Source organism: Thermobia domestica, chromosome 3, assembly GCF_964235325.1.
Source record: "Thermobia domestica chromosome 3, izTheDome1.hap1.1, whole genome shotgun sequence".
Lineage (NCBI taxonomy): Eukaryota > Metazoa > Arthropoda > Insecta > Zygentoma > Lepismatidae > Thermobia > Thermobia domestica.
The window spans coordinates 23,806,316-23,824,697 of NC_137456.1; the positions used below are offsets into that span (position 1 = coordinate 23,806,316).

The following is an 18,382-nucleotide window of genomic DNA, read 5'->3' on the forward strand; positions in this document are numbered from 1 at the left end:
GAGACAGTGGCTAAAAATTCCCACATTGTTATAAGAAGCAAAGAAAGAAGGGAAACCTCTTTCTACTGGTGAAAAAATCATGTTATTAAACGTTTATTCATATTTTCGAAACCAGGCAGTGAAGCTGGAGAGAGGGTTTGTCCTTAGGCGTCAAGGCATCTCTGAAAAAAAAGGGGGGGAGTAATAGTGTGATTCATACCATGACTGAGAGTGGGTAAATTCCTGGAGCTGACCTCGTTTTTCGCGGCACAAAAACAGCTGATTATCACAAAGAATTTGAGCAGCAGAATATGAATATTTCCAAGAAATACTCTTTCCGAATGTACCACCAAATTCCGTGATTGTTATAGATAATGACCGCACATACTCAATAAAAGACGAAAAAATTCTTACGAAATCATGTTCCAAAAAAGAAATTGTAGAGTGGTTAAAAAGAAAAGTGTTGAATGTGATTCAAGCTGCAAGTTGCTTCTAACACAGAAGTCTCCTACAGAATAGAAGGCATTAAGTTCTTCGTCTCCCCCTTATCATTGCGAACTCCCTCCCACTGAACTTGTGTGGAGTAAAGATTTGGGTGCTTCTTGCCTCCAGGAATAGATTACGTGAGGTAAGTAATTACAATTCCTCTTATATTATTATTATTATTATTATTATTATTATTATTATTATTATTATTATTATTATTATTATTATTATTATTATTATTATTATTGAGTCGCTTACCGCTGCACAGTTTGGTTTGTGTTATTTTTTATTTTCTCAAATCGGCTTCCTCCTACTCATAATAAGTGGCAACATCGCGCTAGTTGAACGTCATTTCCGTTTTATAATCTTCCTAGGGTGGGACAGAGAGTAGGAGGCCGCCGCTTCGCTTCAGACGAGCAGACGAGGTGAAACCCTTTTGTGATAACGTGGCTAAACACGTAAGGACAGAGTTTTTACCACGAGGGAATCTTCAAACTCGTTCCACGATGCGAACAGGTGCCTATAATAGATATGGAGACTATGTCGAAAAATAACCTAATGTATGTATATGTACTATCTTGTTGGCTGTAATGGTTGTATGAAATAATATGTACAAGTTACACTGCTGGCTTTGAAACCTTACTTTTCGATCAACCCTCGTAAAATGAATTTTGCAGTCGGACTCACGCGAGCTCAGGCTCGATATCCGCAAAGGGGTTTACGCTCACCAACCTAAACGAGGCTCACGCTAGCTCAGATTCATACTTGTTCGAGAGCTCATGCTCGTTATTCTCAATAAGGCTCACGCTAGCTCAGATTCATACTTGTTCGAGAGCTCATGCTCGTTATTCTCAATAAGGCTCACGCTAGCTCAGATTCATACTTTTTCGAGAGCTCATGCTCGTTATTCTCAATAAGGCTCACGCTAGCTCAGATTCAGACTTGTTCGAGAGCTCATGCTCGTTATTCTCAATAAGGCTCACGCTAGCTCAGATTCATACTTGTTCGAGAGTTCATGCTCGTTATTCTCAATAAGGCTCACGCTAGCTCAGATTCATACTTGTTCGAGAGCTCATGCTCGTTATTCTCAATAAGGCTCGCGCTAGCTGGATCTCGCGCCCATTTATCTTATTCAGGTCTACTGAGCCCCAGAGCTCGGCTCGCGAGTTTGGAAATCTATGATCCAGAGCAATGGTTCTCAAGCTTTTTTGAGTGACGACACGATTTACTGAACATCCAGGAGACATCGCGACACACTTATTTGATATTTTTATTATAATTAATAATAATAATAATAATAATGAAACCAATTGTTTTTTATAATTACTCTATATAGCGTTCAGCATTATTGTTATCGCTGGAGGTGTTGACTGGTACAGTCTGTCTCGATTTTAAATAATAATTATTACATTCTTCATAATTTTTAAATTCTAAAATTTAGCGACACACCTTAGGGGACTGACTGTGTAACACATCAGTGTGTCGCGGCACTTCGGTTAAGAACCACTGATCTACAGTTCGGATCTGTTTGATTTAGCATGTTAGTAATATTTTAGTAGATATTTCTTGCCCGTTATATCACTGTTAATAGGTGAAAATAAATAGAACTGTGCACGAGACGAGATATCACCTTCACCACGACACAGCCTGAACGCCTGTCTTACTAGACAACAATTGGTGATAGCAATACGCACACGAAGACATATCAGTTCATTTTAAAGAAAACAAACAAACAAAAAAAAAAAAAAACTGTCCATAGAAATCAATGAGATAAAAATGGTTGGGATTCGAACCACATGAACTCTCGCCGATAATCGAACCCGGGTCTTCCATGTACGCTGACCATATAGACCAGCGTTTCCCAACCTTTTTCAACTTGCGGCACACTACGGGGCTAACTTGAATTCTCGCGGCACACTCATATATATTATTATTATTATTTGCAAATATAAAATACCATAGTAATTTTTTTCTGTGATTACTGATCTTCTCACAGAGATGAAAGCTCGATCACTGGTTTTCCCCTATGCTAATTCATTATGATTATTTTTTTTATTCTAATTTTAAAATAGAAAAAATTGCAATGAAATATTGGACTCAGATTTTTAAAAAAATACGCTTTCTTTTTCGAAAACTGTATCCAACCTTTCACTAAGAACGAAGATCACTAAATAACGAACGAACAAATAAATGTCTTGTACTTTTAACTTTGCTATTTTAACCAAAACCGGTGCATATTATTGCAATCACACAGCTTGCGATGCGTCGAAGTCAAAACACACCTGTTGAACAAAGTGTTGTTCTGTCATTCACGTGCGAATGAGTGTTCTACGAACGTTCACTTGATGCGTACCGTACAGATGCTTCCATTTCTCGGTGTTAGTATGGCTCTCAATTGAAGCGTAACATAGCAGCTAACCGTGGAAATGTGTACGAGCCGAAATATTGTCTGCTACACAGTAATGCATGTATAATAATATATTACAATTACAGTAAATTTTTCCATGGTAGAAATTCATAGTAGTGTGAAATACAAAAATATACATCTTTTCCTGTCTTGCAATTTGCTTGCTATAGAATTAATAATTTTGTTTCGATTTCCTCGCGGCACACCAGCGGTCCATTATTATTATTATTATTATTATTATTATTATTATTATTATTATTATTATTATTATTATTATTATTATTATTATTATTATTATTATTGCAGGAAAAACGCACAATAGGAGACAAAAAGTGGGAAGAGAGAAAGAGAACAAAAGTGTCCGGTCACGTGACAGACGAAGAAAAGGCATCTAGGCTAAATTCCAGGCGTTCCTCTGGAAGAAGCAAAAGAATGCAGTGTGACCTGGAAACTCAGGGAATTTGCAATCCCACGGCCTCCGATTCTCATTCCCTCCAAATAAGAAAAAAAAAATCTTTTCTTTTGCTTGCTTTCTTCGCTCGAAATGTGGGACAAGCTTTGTCGGAGAACTCTTTATATATAGTACCTAATATATAAAAGAGGGAGGTGGAATACGTACGTACATATACAGGTCTATCCGGTTATAATCTAACCACAAACAAGAGTACGAACGCGTACCTTTCATCCAAGCCGAGAACGAATCCACTACGCGTATGCAAATAATATTTCTTTTTTTATTTTAGTGTTTTCTTTTTTAAAAAAAAAATTCTATTTATTTACCTGATACTTGTTTCATTTAGTTAGGTAACTAACTGGCATTGGTATTTTCTTAACTAACAAAATGTCATATTAGGAGCGTTCAGTAGCGCCGGTTGATTTGATTGGGGGGGGGAGAACACTACGATTCCGACATTATCTATTTATTTATAGTGACTCAAAACATCAAGGGCAGCGGTGGCTCAGTGGTAGAGCGTTCACCTCTGGTGCATGGGGTCCTTAGTTCGATCCCAGCTCGCGCTAAGTGAACTTTGTGGTAGACAAATACTGTGTGCATGGGTTTTCTCATGGTCCTCCATCTTTCTTCATTCCAGCATTTGTCATCACCACCGTCTCCTTTAGCCTAGCTGACATAATGGGGACGCAAAACTTAAAGATTTCATGTCTTTTTTATTATTATTATTATTATTCAAAACACAACTAAGAATATCAAAAATTTAGAAAGCCAATCAAATAGTATCAACAAAATTATTTATCAAATAAACTAATAGCTCTTGCTAGGCAATGGCGGATCTAGTCGGGGGCCGGAAGGCATGATTCCCCAGTAATTTTAAAATAACAAAAATAATTGAAGTATCATTTAGATATTTTTGAAAGTTTATCGTAGTAAACGTTGCGTTTTATTCTTCAGTGGATTTTTTGAAACATTAGACATTGCTAGTTCCTATTAACGAAGTGCGTAAACCGATTTAAAAATTAAAGTGATTTGTGTTAACTCATGATATACCTATCATAAGCTGGGTTCTGGTTCCCCTTTCAGTTTTTTTCTTCTAGATCCGCCACTGTTGCTACGTCTTTCAATATGGGCCAGAAATTTGGACAGTTTCGAACGTCTGATATATACTCAAAATTCTGCTTTTACATGAATCGTGTTGAAAACAACTAGTAGGTTTATTTAACAAAGAAATGTTAATTTTGCAAAATTTCTAGGGATATCATATTGTTTTTCTTATTGAGCTATTCATGTCTTTTTTGGTTCGCTAAATAGGTTGGTTTTCAGCACCTAAGCTATATAAATCGTGGAATCTACGGCTTAAAGAGGATCCAAAACATCTAAGCTCCCACCGGGAATCAAACCCGGGTCTCCTGTACCAAAGACGCGTACGCTAACCATATAGACAAAAGGGAGCTCAACGATCCTTTTCAGCGCTACGGCTACACAAGACAAGCGCTACTATTTCTAGTGGGATCCGAACTACTACTCATCGGGACCAGTGCGGTGACTTGGTTTCATAGACGGATCCAGTGGGGAAAGGAACAGTTCCACCCAAACCAGCAGCACAGGCACCAGTGATGCAAAAGTTCGAATCTGTTCATAAATAAAACTAAAGTTACTCTAACCGCTAAGAGAAGTGCTAAAACTCTTACTACTAGTATTTCCGACAGCTTCAAATCATCGGAGGAATCTTTCACCAACCTACCCACCCAAGAAGTCCATCCCGGAGCCGCCCCTGCTTTTCTATAATCATGTAGCCGGAGAACGGCCTATGCTGGGTCTTAAACTTAGATATGTTTCTCGGTCAACGGCACTGCATTTATACCCTGGTCGTGGTTCAGAGTCAACGTTACATTGACCGGTCGTGGTTTAAAGCCAACGTTACACTCACCTGCCGGGGTTTCATAGCAAACATTACGCAGCCCGGTCGTGGTTCAAGAGCCAACGTTACACTGGCCGGTCGCAGTTCAAGAACCAACGTTACATTGGGCCGGTGGTGGTTCAAAGCCAACATTACACTGACCGATCTTGGTCCAGAGCCAACGTTACACTGACTTGTGAGAAAAATAATTTCAGATTTACGTTAGGATGTACTGTAAATACGGAGAATTCTTGGATTACACGCTTTCTGATGGAAACACTCTATCAAAACCGGAGTTTGGCATTCTCGAACGAGGGTGTCAAATGTCAATCATACTACCGGTGAAACACCCGTATTTATCTACAGGGGCGCACATCAGAAGGTAAAAAGAACAATTACCTGCCGAGACCTGTCCTTCAGAGCCTCGGTGTTGCACAGGGACATATTGCACAAAAAGTCAAAACTCAACGATACAAAACTCATGTTCAGATACGTGTCAAGTACGTCTACCTGCAATCGAACCACTCGTTGGTAGGTTAAGTTGATGTTTAGAATCAGGCTATATATGAGACGTGGATTTACACCTTAACATTGGATCCAAACATGAGGTCCCACTAGGAATCGGACCCAAGTCCCCCACTAAAGAGACACCGGGACCACTCGTATTAGTCACTCGGCTAAAGGAAACACTCATATTTATTAATTTCTCTCTCTCTTTCTCTTTTTTTTTTTCGTGTCAGGTATTTTCTTCACGACTTTGTTTTCGAACCTTCAGTTTCCGTTTTTTTTTCCTACGCATTAGCGACCAACTTAGCCATCCATAGAATACGACAGGCAGAATTACCCTTTCATAAATTCTTAGTTTTGTTCTTTCGATAATAGTCGCTGCTAAAAGTGACGCAAATCAAACTGAAAATCAACATCTAATCGTTTTTACGTTATTCACCAAACTTTTAAAATATGGATGAGAAATCTTAAATTGTCAGTTGGCCAATATACACTTTATGATACGTTGGACCAACGTATTTACGAGTTCCCAGCCACGCCGACCATTAACATAAAAACTGTTGGTTAAATGACGGCAATGGCCAACACGACACTTCAAACCACGCTGGCCAAACGTATTTTACAAGTTTATTTTTAAAATTACAAATCATGCCGACATTGGATCACGTATAGTATACCCAACTCTACTGCTATGGCAAGGATGTTTTATTGTTTCTACCGCGATAAACCCTAGTATTCCATACGCCATAGAATTAGAATAAGAAAGGAAGAGAAAAATGTGTCTTGATAAATATCGCTGTATGAGTATTTCATGTTTTCAGGTAATAGGGTGCAACTATCAATAAGGAATTGCTACATACAAATAGGTTCCATACAGACGCTGCTATCTTAAGTAAATCTACTTTGACAGTACAGGGTGGCCCAAAATAGGTAAACAGTACAATACTGATCAGCTCATTGCATTTTATATCATTTCTTATTGTTATCCATCAGGTAAACTTAGTTTCTTTATTATGTGTTCTTAATGTTTGTACTTATATCTTAAGCTCGGAAGAGCCGAAGCAAATAAACCCATAAACTAGAATGTTATACTTGATCAACACCTTTAGATTTATTTCTTTTCCTTTGTCATTGATAAAACAAAAATATGGTCGGTCGCATTTCCTGACAACCAAAGCAATTAATCGCTTCCAAGGCGATTTTAATGCGGATGTGGTTACGAAGTATCTAGGGGGACAGTGTCAACTATAAATAATGCCAGGAAATACGGATGCAGCTTTTATTTCATTCTTTAAACACTAATTTATAAAGAAAACACAAGGACAAACTTCGGTTGCGCAGAGTTTTCAGTTCTTAAGCTTCCAGCGACATCTTGTCATTACATTGAAAACTCATGTTAGCTTACTAACTATTTTTCTGGTAATAGTAAATGAAATGAAATTAAAAACTTTAGCTGTACGTCCAACGATTATTGAACTCACAACCATGCTAAGCGGAGAGCATTAGGCAACAAATAGCGCAAACAAATCATCAACCACATTGGTTGGCAATACCATAATTGCTTTAAAGTTATTGCAAGTGTCGGTCACCTGTATTCTAGTGGGTAGAACGATGGACTCATTGCAACATAATCTGACGAACTACAATCCATCTCTTTCTCCATATTCTACTGCTTTTGTGATACAAAGTACACAAAAGATGGCACAACGATCGTGTTTTGCTCACTGCTTGCCACAGTCCTATGTTCTAATGATGTTACAGCAACACACAGACTACATGAATCACTCCCTATATTTCTAATGGAAATTCAAATCGTTTCCACAATGCAACGAAAGTGACTCGGCGACACTACTGGCTAGAGTTGTAACTAACTACATCGTCTTCTACTGGCAGTAGCTAAGTATATCATTGGGTAATTCTATCAGATCCACGCGCTCTGAATGATTTGATTCGTTCTTGCCTTTAGAAAGTCGTGGTCCTCAGCTCCCTTGAGTGGCGACGCGACAGTCTCCACATTTTCAGCGGTAAGAGCAAATGAAGCCTCTCATATTATATTATTGAGCTGAGCGAAGCGAAGCTCTTATACTCGGGTTAGCCGTTTGGTTGTCCGCGAACTCCTCCTAGACCGTTTGGCCGATCTCAACCAAACTTAGCACGCTGATAGAGTATGTCGTGCTGAGTGACAACATAGGTCGAAATCAAAAATCCGATGTACCATCGAGGAATAATCAGCGAAAAACGCTTCCTCCTAGACCGTTTGGCCGATCTCAAGAAAACTTAGCACGATGATAGAGTATGTCGTGCTGAGTGACAACATAGGTCGAAATAAAAAATCCGATGTACCATCGAGGAATAATCACCGAAAAACGCTTACATAGACTTAACATGGGGAAAAAGTTTTCATGCGATTTTTTTGTCAACAATTAAAAATGGCATTTATTATTGCATAATGGCCAGGAATGATTACGTAGTTTAAGCTCGCTCAGCTCATTTCATTGCAATCGGGTACATCCATTGCATTCCTAGTTACTCTATGCAGACTACGGTCTTCTCCGACCAGAATATTTCGTACGTTTTCGTGGCCATTACCATGCAAAAATATTTCCTCTTCAGCCGTTAGAACCAGCTGCGTACAGGTCGTGCGTAGTGGCAGAGAAGAATGCAGGTTCGACTCCATACGTGCCGTACGTAGTGGTAGGGGAAAATGTAGACTCGACTCTATACGGGCCGTACGTAGTGGTAGGGAAGAATGTAGATTCGACTCCATACGGGCCGTATGTAGTGATAGGGAAGAATGTAGACTCGACTCCATACGGGCCGTACGTAGTGGTAGGGAAGAATGTACACTCGACTCCATACGGGCCGTATGTAGTGGTAGGGAAGAATGCAGGCTCGACTCCATAGGCTCGATAGTACGTATGGTAGGGAAGCGGTTAATGAAAATAGATAATTGTGGAAGAATTGAATTCGTGAAATAAGAATGAAAAAGGAAACAACAAAATCCACCAGAGGCTAACATGACCGCGGAACGAACTACAATCCCCTCACAGCAGAGGTAAGCGCTACAGTATGGAGTCATCACTTGCCTTTCTGGTATTCGTACAAACTATTTCTTCTATTCGGAACACAAGAAACATATGCTAGAAACTTCAAAATTAACTCTTTACAGCCATTTTAGAAGTATAAAAACATAAAATCATACACCGAGAATTTAATAATACAATAACGGTTCCTGTAATTGAAGGAGTTATGGTAACTGCCGAAGTTGAACGGAAAAAGTTATATATTTTTGGGTCCCAGATAGTACTATCAGTGAAGACATGAAAAAAGAAAAAGAAAAGAAAACAATGGCGTACGCAAAGGGGGTTTCCCAGCTGTTAACTCTCTCCCTGAACAAGATATAAAAAACATTTAACACACACACACACACACACACACACACACATATATATATATATATATATATATATATATATATATATATATATATATATATATATATATATATATATATATATATATATATATATATATATATATATATATATATATATATATACAAACACTTGAAATGATATAAACCTAAGAGATTACCCCTCCCACTTTTTGATGAAATTCTGCGTACACTACTTGAAACATGTTACTTCAATGAACAACGAGTCTGAGAAAAAAAAATATATCAAATCTTTTGTGTGAAGTCTCCACTGTATTAAGCAGAAAAGTAGACAATAGGAAAAGTACTGTAAAAGTGAATAAAGGCATTAAAATGTGGATATGAAAAAGAATAAAGAAACTCCTGATATATCATAATACAAGTGAGAAGGTGTTGGCAACGGTAGGTGAGAGAAGCACAATATCTGAGTAAAACACTGTAAAAATAACTTATTTCGATTTCGAGAAACTTGGCGACAGGAAAACAGGAGAAGGAACAAGTAACTATAATGAACCAGACGATATTTAAGTGATAATCAATCAGCTTCAAACCCATTTTTGTCACGTGGACCAAGATGTTACAGAAATTAATTCGTGCGCTGTATTTCAATATAATATTCGTTTTTAGCAACGACACTATATGAGACGTGGAGCTACATGTTATGCTAAGTAAATTTGTAGGAAGAAGACATATTGGTCGTTGAATAAAGGAGTACAAAAACGGACCATAAAATGTTTGGTGCGCACTTCACCATGAGAGACCCACAGTCGCACAGTCGTTAAGATGTAGTCAATTAAGTCTCTACCTATTTAGACGCGTGGTGGGTAAAGAATCTACGTAGAGACGTACTCGCTAAGGCATGTATGTACCTAGTGGCGTAGTTGATGAGGCATATATGTAGCATGTAGTCGGTAAGGCGTCTGCCTAAGGGCGTAATCGGTAATACATATATCTAGTGGTGTAGTTGATGAGGCGTCTACCTAGTGGTGTAGCTCATGAGGCATCTGCTAGTGGAATAGTTACCACGACGTCTAGTTTACCTAGTGAATATATCGGAAACGCAGGAATCTAGTGACATAGTTGATGACGTTTCTACCTAGTGACGTAATCAGTAATGGATGCACTTAGTTGCGTAGTTAATGAGGCGTCTATCATTTGGCGTAGTCGGGTTGGATATCTACTTAGTGACGTAATCGGTAAGGCACGCACCTAGTAGTGTAGTTGGTGAGGCATCTACCTAGTGAGGTAGTCAGTGAGGCGTCTACCTAGTGAAGTAATCAGTAAAGCATGCATCTAGTGACATAGCTGATGAGGCTTCTATCTACTGACATAATCGGTAATGCATGCACTTAGTGTAGTTGATGAGGCGTCTACCTAGTGGCGTAGACAGTAAGACGTCTAAATCTACCTACTAAATGCTTTGCTGTTTGTCTATTGAAGAGGACCTTTCTTTTCAGCACCGAGGCATATCCGAACCCCTAATACGTTCAATGTCAGCTACTAGTCTAATCAGGAGGATACTACCTAATATTTGGACGTCCCGGGTTTGATTCCCAAGGGAAGCGAGAAGTCTTTCTCATTCTACCCTCATATAAGGAACTCACCCAGCCTCTGTAAAATAGGAAACCCAGCCATCTTTAAAGATAAACTTAAAGCAGCCGCAGGATCGTGATGATCTGTATATCTGAAGATTCTATTAAATCGACAATCTTCATTTCACCCCCACTTCTTGAGCCTCACATATCCCTCTCTTTATCTTTTATTGTACTGTAGGACCATTATATATTTTTGACAACAATTAAAACATTTCGCTGTGATTCAAACCAAAATCACATAAGCTTCAAACAGGAATCGAATCCAAGTCTCCCAAAATTGAAAGCGGAAATTCTAATCACTTAACCATAAGGGTGGTCTATAGACATCGAATTCGTCTGACACAACATGTTGTAATCGTACAGCCGTGAACCCAATAGAGCAAACTAGTTACGAAGTCCTTGTGTAGACCGACTTTTTTTTTTTTTTTTTTTGCTGAATACAAATACACGTACACACACACAAAAAAGGAACAGACATAAATTTACATACACAACTGAACTTATAATACAAGAGAACATGTGAACAAATATATTTATATAAAAGAAGAGTGACCATTTCCCTCCCAAAGAATTGAATAAACAAATGAAAAACGATTTAAAGATCTGATCTAGGCAATATCCTTTTCCACATGAGTGGTTTATCACATATCCGAAGCAGTGAGTCTCAAGATTGTCACCCTCCTCATTGACTATATACATAACGCCCTCCCCACAGACCATTTCCCTTTTAAATGTCCACAGCGTGAGAAAAGAAGGAAGAAAAAAACTGGATCTTGAGTGCAAGGTCACAGCCAATAGTGCAAAGAAGTCCGTGAGAGAGAGCTGCTTCCCATCAGAAGAAACTCCAGCCGACTACGGAAGACGTACGTGGGCGTCTGCTCTGTTCAGAGGAAATACCACTTTTACCTTCTTGATTATTCCCACTGATATTATTGCACTGCATTGCTTTTTCTCTCTCATTTTTTTTTAAAAAGCTTTCTTTTACTCATGCATTCAGTTTTTCAAGTGCAAAACCGCATGGCGCAGTCGATACGGCACCTACCTACAAACTGGGCGGCCAGAGTTCAATCCCTGGTGGGAGTAGCAAGTCTTTTCACATTTTCACCTCGTTTCAACACGGTTCACTGCGTTCACCCAGCCTCTCTACAATAGTAAGCCTGATTTTTTGCGGGGGGGGGGGGGGGAAGGAGAGAATGAATAAGGACGTTCAAAGCGTAGAGCTGATCACACTTCTTGAGTGCCTAGTCTATGAAGTGTCGAGCTTTCTTCACCCACAAATAAACAAAGTCTAGGAAGTGTCGAGCCTTCTTCACTTACAAATAAACAAAGTCTATGAAGTGTCGAGTCTTCTTCACCTACAAATAAACAAAGTCTAGGAAGTGTTGAGCCTTCCCCACCCAAACTCAACCGTCTACAAAGTGTTGACCTTCTCCACTCAAATAAACAAAGTTTACAAAGTGTCGACGTTCTGAAACCACAAATAAGCGAAGTCTAAGAAGTGTCGAGCCTTCCCCACCAACAAATAAAGTCTATGAAATGTCGAGCCTTCTCCACCCATAAATAAACGAAGTTTAGGAAATGTCGACCTTCTCCACCCATGAATAAAGAAAATCTCGGAAGCATCGACCTTTTTCAACCCATAAATAAACGAAGCCTAGGAAGTGTCGAGCCTTCTCCAATCAGAAATAAACGAAATCTAGGAACTTCACCCAACGGAGAGAACTTTTTTTGCTAACTGTACATATATGAATGTGCTACAATTGTTAAAATATGTTCCGAAAAAATAGCATTTTTTCTTCTTCTTATCTTATAAAAACCCCTGTTAAGTTATGCAACACTCACACATACATGCACCAATGGTTGCATATATTTGGGGTTCCTTAGCTTGAAAATGTTAATTTTAATGGATGCATAGACATTCTGTAGCTCTATCTACTTCTATGGAATAAGAGTTTTGTAATGGATGCATAGGCGTTCCTTTAGCTCCATCAATTTCTATGGATTTTAATGGATGCATAGGCGTTCCTTACCTCCATCAACGTCTATGGAATAAACGTTTTTTTTTTTTTTTTTAATGGATGAATAGTTCCTTAATCAACTTTTATGGAATATTTTTTGGTTGCATATATTCTGGCGTTCCTTAGCTACATCTACAATGGAATATGGAAAATGCTTTTAATGGTTGCATATATTTAGGCGTTCCGTAGATCCATCTACTTCTATGGAATTTATTTTTTTTAACTGTTTCGCCTATTTATGCGTTCCTTAGCTTCATCTACTACCACAAATAAATATTTTTCGGTAATTGTTGCTCTGTTGTACTTGCTACCCGAAAGATTTTTCTAGCCCATGTCGTTCGTCACACACATGATACTCACGAACATACGCAATGAGTGAGAACAGTTGAACAATCGCTTTAAAAAAAATCACTCTTGGAGAATACACTGTCAGACTGTACCGCACAAGAAAGAATTTGGTTTGTCACGGTGTCACTGTGAAAAATTGAAGTTTGAATTTCTTAACGGATCGACAATACATTTTCCCTCGTTCTCCATTCCTCACTCAAGAACTGCAGTGTTGCTGAGAAAAAATCGAATATTATTATACTTAAAAATTTACAAATGGCATGATATTTTCGCACTTAATATATTGAAACAGGAAGTGAAACTATATTCCTACCACTTCCGGTTTTATATAAGACAAAAGACGGAATATATTCTTGAAACAATTAATTGACTTCAGAAAACCGCTTCTCGCAATCTATTAACGTTTTTACTCTATAGCAATCAAGGTTGAAACCTGGAATGGTTGACTTCTGGCAATTCTGATTTGAAAAAAGAGTTAACAGGGAAGACTGTACTTATTCTTAAAACGATAAATGGAATAAAAAAAAAAACAGCTTCTAGGTACCTCTTACTGTCCTGGTCTATGTAGATCAATACTGAAACCGGAAGTTGTAGTGAATGTCTTACTTCCGGTTTCAGTAACGATTTGCAGATGAAATTCATTTTTTTTTTTTGGGACGTTTAATCGATTCTAGGAAATCTTTCACACTATTACCGTTTTCACTCTACTGTGGTTAACGTAAAGATCGGAAATGTTCCGTTTGAACATTACATCCATCCAAGGGCGTACGCAGAGGATGAGTCCTGGAGGCCCGGACCCCTGCCCCCGAAATCCCTATTTTCTTTTTTTGTAAATTTAGTCTATTTTTGGGGGGTTATTTTACAATTTTTTTTTAAATATAATTTATCCTCATAATGATTTTGGACCCCCCGAAAGCTATGACCCCCCCGAAATAAATTCCTGTTTACGTCTTTTCCTCCATCAATAAGCCTTGATTTCTAACTTTTGATTCTTTGTACCCTGGGAAAAACTGATGATCATTAATCAAGTAGTTCTTCATATCTTTTTGTCTCCCGCACGGACACACAGAGTAAATATATAAAGGAGTTTTGGTAAATTAAATTCCTTATAAATCACGTTTTGGGAGCAATTGTAACTGAACTTTACTACACTCTGAAAATTACAAATATAATTACTAGTACTGCCCTGTGTAGGCTAATTGGTCGCTTGGGTGCTTGAATACGGTCTAGTTGGAGGATGTACCCGTCCATTATGGAAGCTCAATCCCTCACAAAAATGAATCTTTCACAGCTTTACTTCCTACGGTTATTCCATTCACTTCAGCGTTCGTCCAGCGTCGTGTGGTAAATTGGGGAGTTACGTGAATAAAAGACGTGACGACCATTAGGTGTAGAAAGCTCTTGATACACCTGTTACCGTATGGCTATTTGAGAATGCGTTTTCGAAGCGTTACTCCCTAGAGCGAACGCGATCAAGGTGGCTATTTTGTGACTTTACTTTTCCCAGAGTTATAAATCATACTGTGAGCCAGTCTAGGGTTTCCAGGTCTTTTCTGCCAAGTCCAGATCTATAATAGCAGAGTTCCAGTACTCTGCACAAAGCAGCTGCCTGGCAACACGTCTTTCCTTTTTTTTCCCTTCCTTTTGACATCTTTTAAACAGCAGGCGGTTTATTGTTCCGAAACGCACCAAATACGCTAGAGTTTACGTTTTCTCCGCGTTTTTATTGCTTTCGCGTTTGTGATTAGCCATCCACATTTAAACACATGCTCAGCGTATTCCAAGCGTACGCATGAGCAATAAAAACGCGTTGCGATCGCTTCAAATAGCCAGTCAAATAGCGGAGACAAGACGACGCAACGCGCTGACCACGTGTTAGTCATTACGTTGGACGTAGTTCAGCTAGTCGCTGACAGATGGTGTTGGAGCGGCTCAAGCCCACAAAGGGTTTGGTTTTCATTAAAGGTGACGGGTGGGTTAACGAAAGTGAATGAGAATGTGGGAGGAAACAGAAACGCCACACTACTAACTTACATGCCCTGGGATCGATCCAGGGACCATTCGCACTAAAGGTGAGCACTCTACCATTAAGCCACTATGTCCCTGTCGACTCTTACACTATAGGACAATCTCCGTCACACTGTTTTGCCTTCAAGAGAGTTGGGACGTTTACATCACCTGTTCTGGCTATCACCCTTTGTACTTCCACGAAACGTATAAACAGTGAAAAATAAAATGCAATGTATAGTTCAATAAGAAGGAATAATTTACTCTCTGTAGCTCGAACATTTCTAGTTGCCTTATATAGACAATACGCACATCAATCGATTCAGAGTGACAAAATCAACCGAAGGACAGCAACTGAACTCACTTGTGTGAAGTCACTTCCGGATTAGAGTCACACTCACAATATATTGTACTTTCCGGGGTCTAGATAGTCAATTCAAGATAACGAAACGATTCGAATTTTGGTCACTCCCATAAAGTCGCTTTCGGTTTAAAAATACAATTTACCTTCCGGAGCCTAACTAACTAACATTATGGCTTATAGAATCCGAAGGTTCAATGCCACATTCGCAAAAGCTCTCCATTGAGTTCTGTCGTTGTCCAACTATAAAGGTAGCCAAGAAAGTTCTGTTGCTTTTCGTGGAGGTCTGTGTTCCACTGCCCTCACACCGCGAGTTGAATGCGAATGGAGATAAGGCGAAGATCAGTTTTGGTGTGGGTATATCCAACATACTACCTGGTTGTGGAAGTTCAGTGACACAGTGAACTTGCGTAAGGACAGAGTGAACATGAGACCTCCACAGAGCGTCATAAGGGCGTGTATGATGTACGAGTTCAAACTGGAGTGCGCCGCTGCAACGGGGCAAAAGATACAGAAGGGCTTTAGTGAAGGTGTTGTGACTACGCGGACAGTACAGCGGTGGTTTAACAAATTCAAAGATGCTGGCGAAACACTCAAAGACGCGCCACGTGCCGGAACACCCATAGTCACCAATTGAGGCTAACAGTGACCAGACATGTGACGAACAGGGAATACAATTCAGTGTAGTGAAAAAACCATTCGGTAGCACCTTCATCAGCTTGGGAAGCACTACAAGTTGGGTCGATGGGTTCCACATGATTTGACTTCGGGCAGAAGGCAACGCAGACACCTGTTTATTTGCTGTCTCGTTTTAGGAAGGAACCATTTCTTGACAGGGTGTTGACATGTGATGAGAAATGGGTACTGTATGAAGCTTCACGGATCCGTCATCATTGGTTAGCATCCCATGAACCGGTTCCAAAACAGCCGAAACTAGTACTGTACCAGAAGTGAAATGAACTGAAATGAAATTTTTAACTTTTATGTCCCATGGTTATACCGGATAGGCTAAAGGAGACCGTGATTATGAGTAAGGAATGAAATGGTGGAATGAAGAAAGTGGGAGGAAACGGGAGAATCCCGAGGAAACCCATGAACACGATGTTTGTCCACCACAAAGTTCACTTGGCGGGAGAAGGGTTAGAACCCAGGACCCAATGCACCAGAGGTGAACGCTCTACCTCTGAGCCACCGCGCTCCTGCACCAGAAGAAGGTTCTCCTGTGTTTTTGGTGGACTGCTTGCGGCATCGTGCATCGGAAACTGCTACCAGTTGGTCAGAGCATCAATGCAATTGTGTACTGTCAGCAGTTGAGCCGTGTTCAAGAAAAACTCAAAACTCGGGAGCCAGCACTTCTGAATAGCAAAAGTGTCCTCCTCTTACAGGACAACGCTAAGTCCAACGTGGTTAGGATGACTCGGGATACCATTCTTCGCTTTGGAAGTGAAACACCATTGCGTCCGCCATACTCTCCGGACATTGTACCGTCCGATTATCACCTGTTCCATTCCTTGGACAATCACCTTAGACGACGACAGTTCAAATCCCTGTAGAGGTGCAAAGTGCAACCGCGATGGAACCCATGGCCTTCCAGAACGTTGGCGGAAGGTCGTCGATGCTGATGGAGACTATTTTTGATCTTCAGGTACGTCTTTGGTAACATACAGATGTTCGAAGGTGATGGGTGAAAAAGCTACAGAACTTCCTTGGTTACATTTCTAGATCAAGTTTATATTTTGTATTCCTATTTCTGCGAGATCCACCTTAATATTGTCCTCCCATCCGCGCTTAGGTCTTCCAAATGGTCGTTTTCGCTTGGGTTTCCAATTAAAACTTTAAAAGCGTTCCTACTTTCCTTCATTCCGGCTATATGACTTGCCCACCTGAGCCTTCTAGACTTCATGACCCCATCAATGTTTGGTAAACCATATAAATTATGTAGTTCCTCGTTATGAAGTTTCCACCATTCCTCATTCCCGTTCCTCTTGCGTTCGAATATTCGTCTCAGATCTTGTTCTCAAATATTTTCAGTCTGCGTTCTTCCCTCAGATTAAGCGACCATGTTTTTCAGCCATACAACACAACATGTTTTATATGTTTTACAAGTAAACTTCAAATTCCTCGATGAAATTCGCAACGACATAAGATTTTGAACTGAATAATAACACGAATTTCCCGCTTTTAGGCGACATTTAATCTAACTTTCCGGGAATATGCATTTGTTTCTATTAATCCTATACACACATCAAGTCAACCGATTCTAGATAACGAAAGGAATCGCTTGATTTTAAGTTTTGACTCTAAACCAAAAGCGACTTTCCGGGCGTGTCAAGATTGGTTTCAGTCGATTTCTTTAGTTACCCTCAATCCATTGATGTGCATAGTTAATATACCCTTTCATTAGAAATGCTCAGTCTCTGGAAAAGTAAACTGTGACTCTAAACTGGAAGTGACTTTACAATCATTGTATTTTTATTATTATTATTATTATTATTATTATTATTATTATTATTATTATTATTATTATTAGTAGTAGTAGTAGTAGTAGTAGTAGTAGTAGTAGTAGTAGGAGGAGGAGGAGGAGGAGGAGGAGGAGGATGATTCTGGATTTTCGATATCTATGACCATGTTAGCCCGTCACGTTTGAGATGATGTCCCTCGGCGAGCACACTAGCCGGGAAAAGGGAAGCAGCCAGGGACTTATAAGTTAGGTAAAACCCCGGAATTTGCCTGATGTGAATGAGTAAAACACAAGAAACCTCATTCAGGATGGCTGCCCTGAAAAAGCTTTTTACGCCCGCACCGGGAATCGAACCGGGGACCTCTCGCACCGAAGACGAGAGCATTAGCGACTACGCTACGCGGGGCCCCTATATTATTATTATTA

General features: G+C 39.5%; 1 long non-coding RNA gene across 1 annotated transcript in view; it reads right to left on the reverse strand.

Annotated features, from left to right (window-relative positions):
- Positions 1–18,382, reverse strand: part of LOC145681397 (uncharacterized) — a 368,906-nt gene that overhangs the window by 320,743 nt on the left and 29,781 nt on the right. The gene's annotated exons all lie outside the window — the stretch shown is intronic.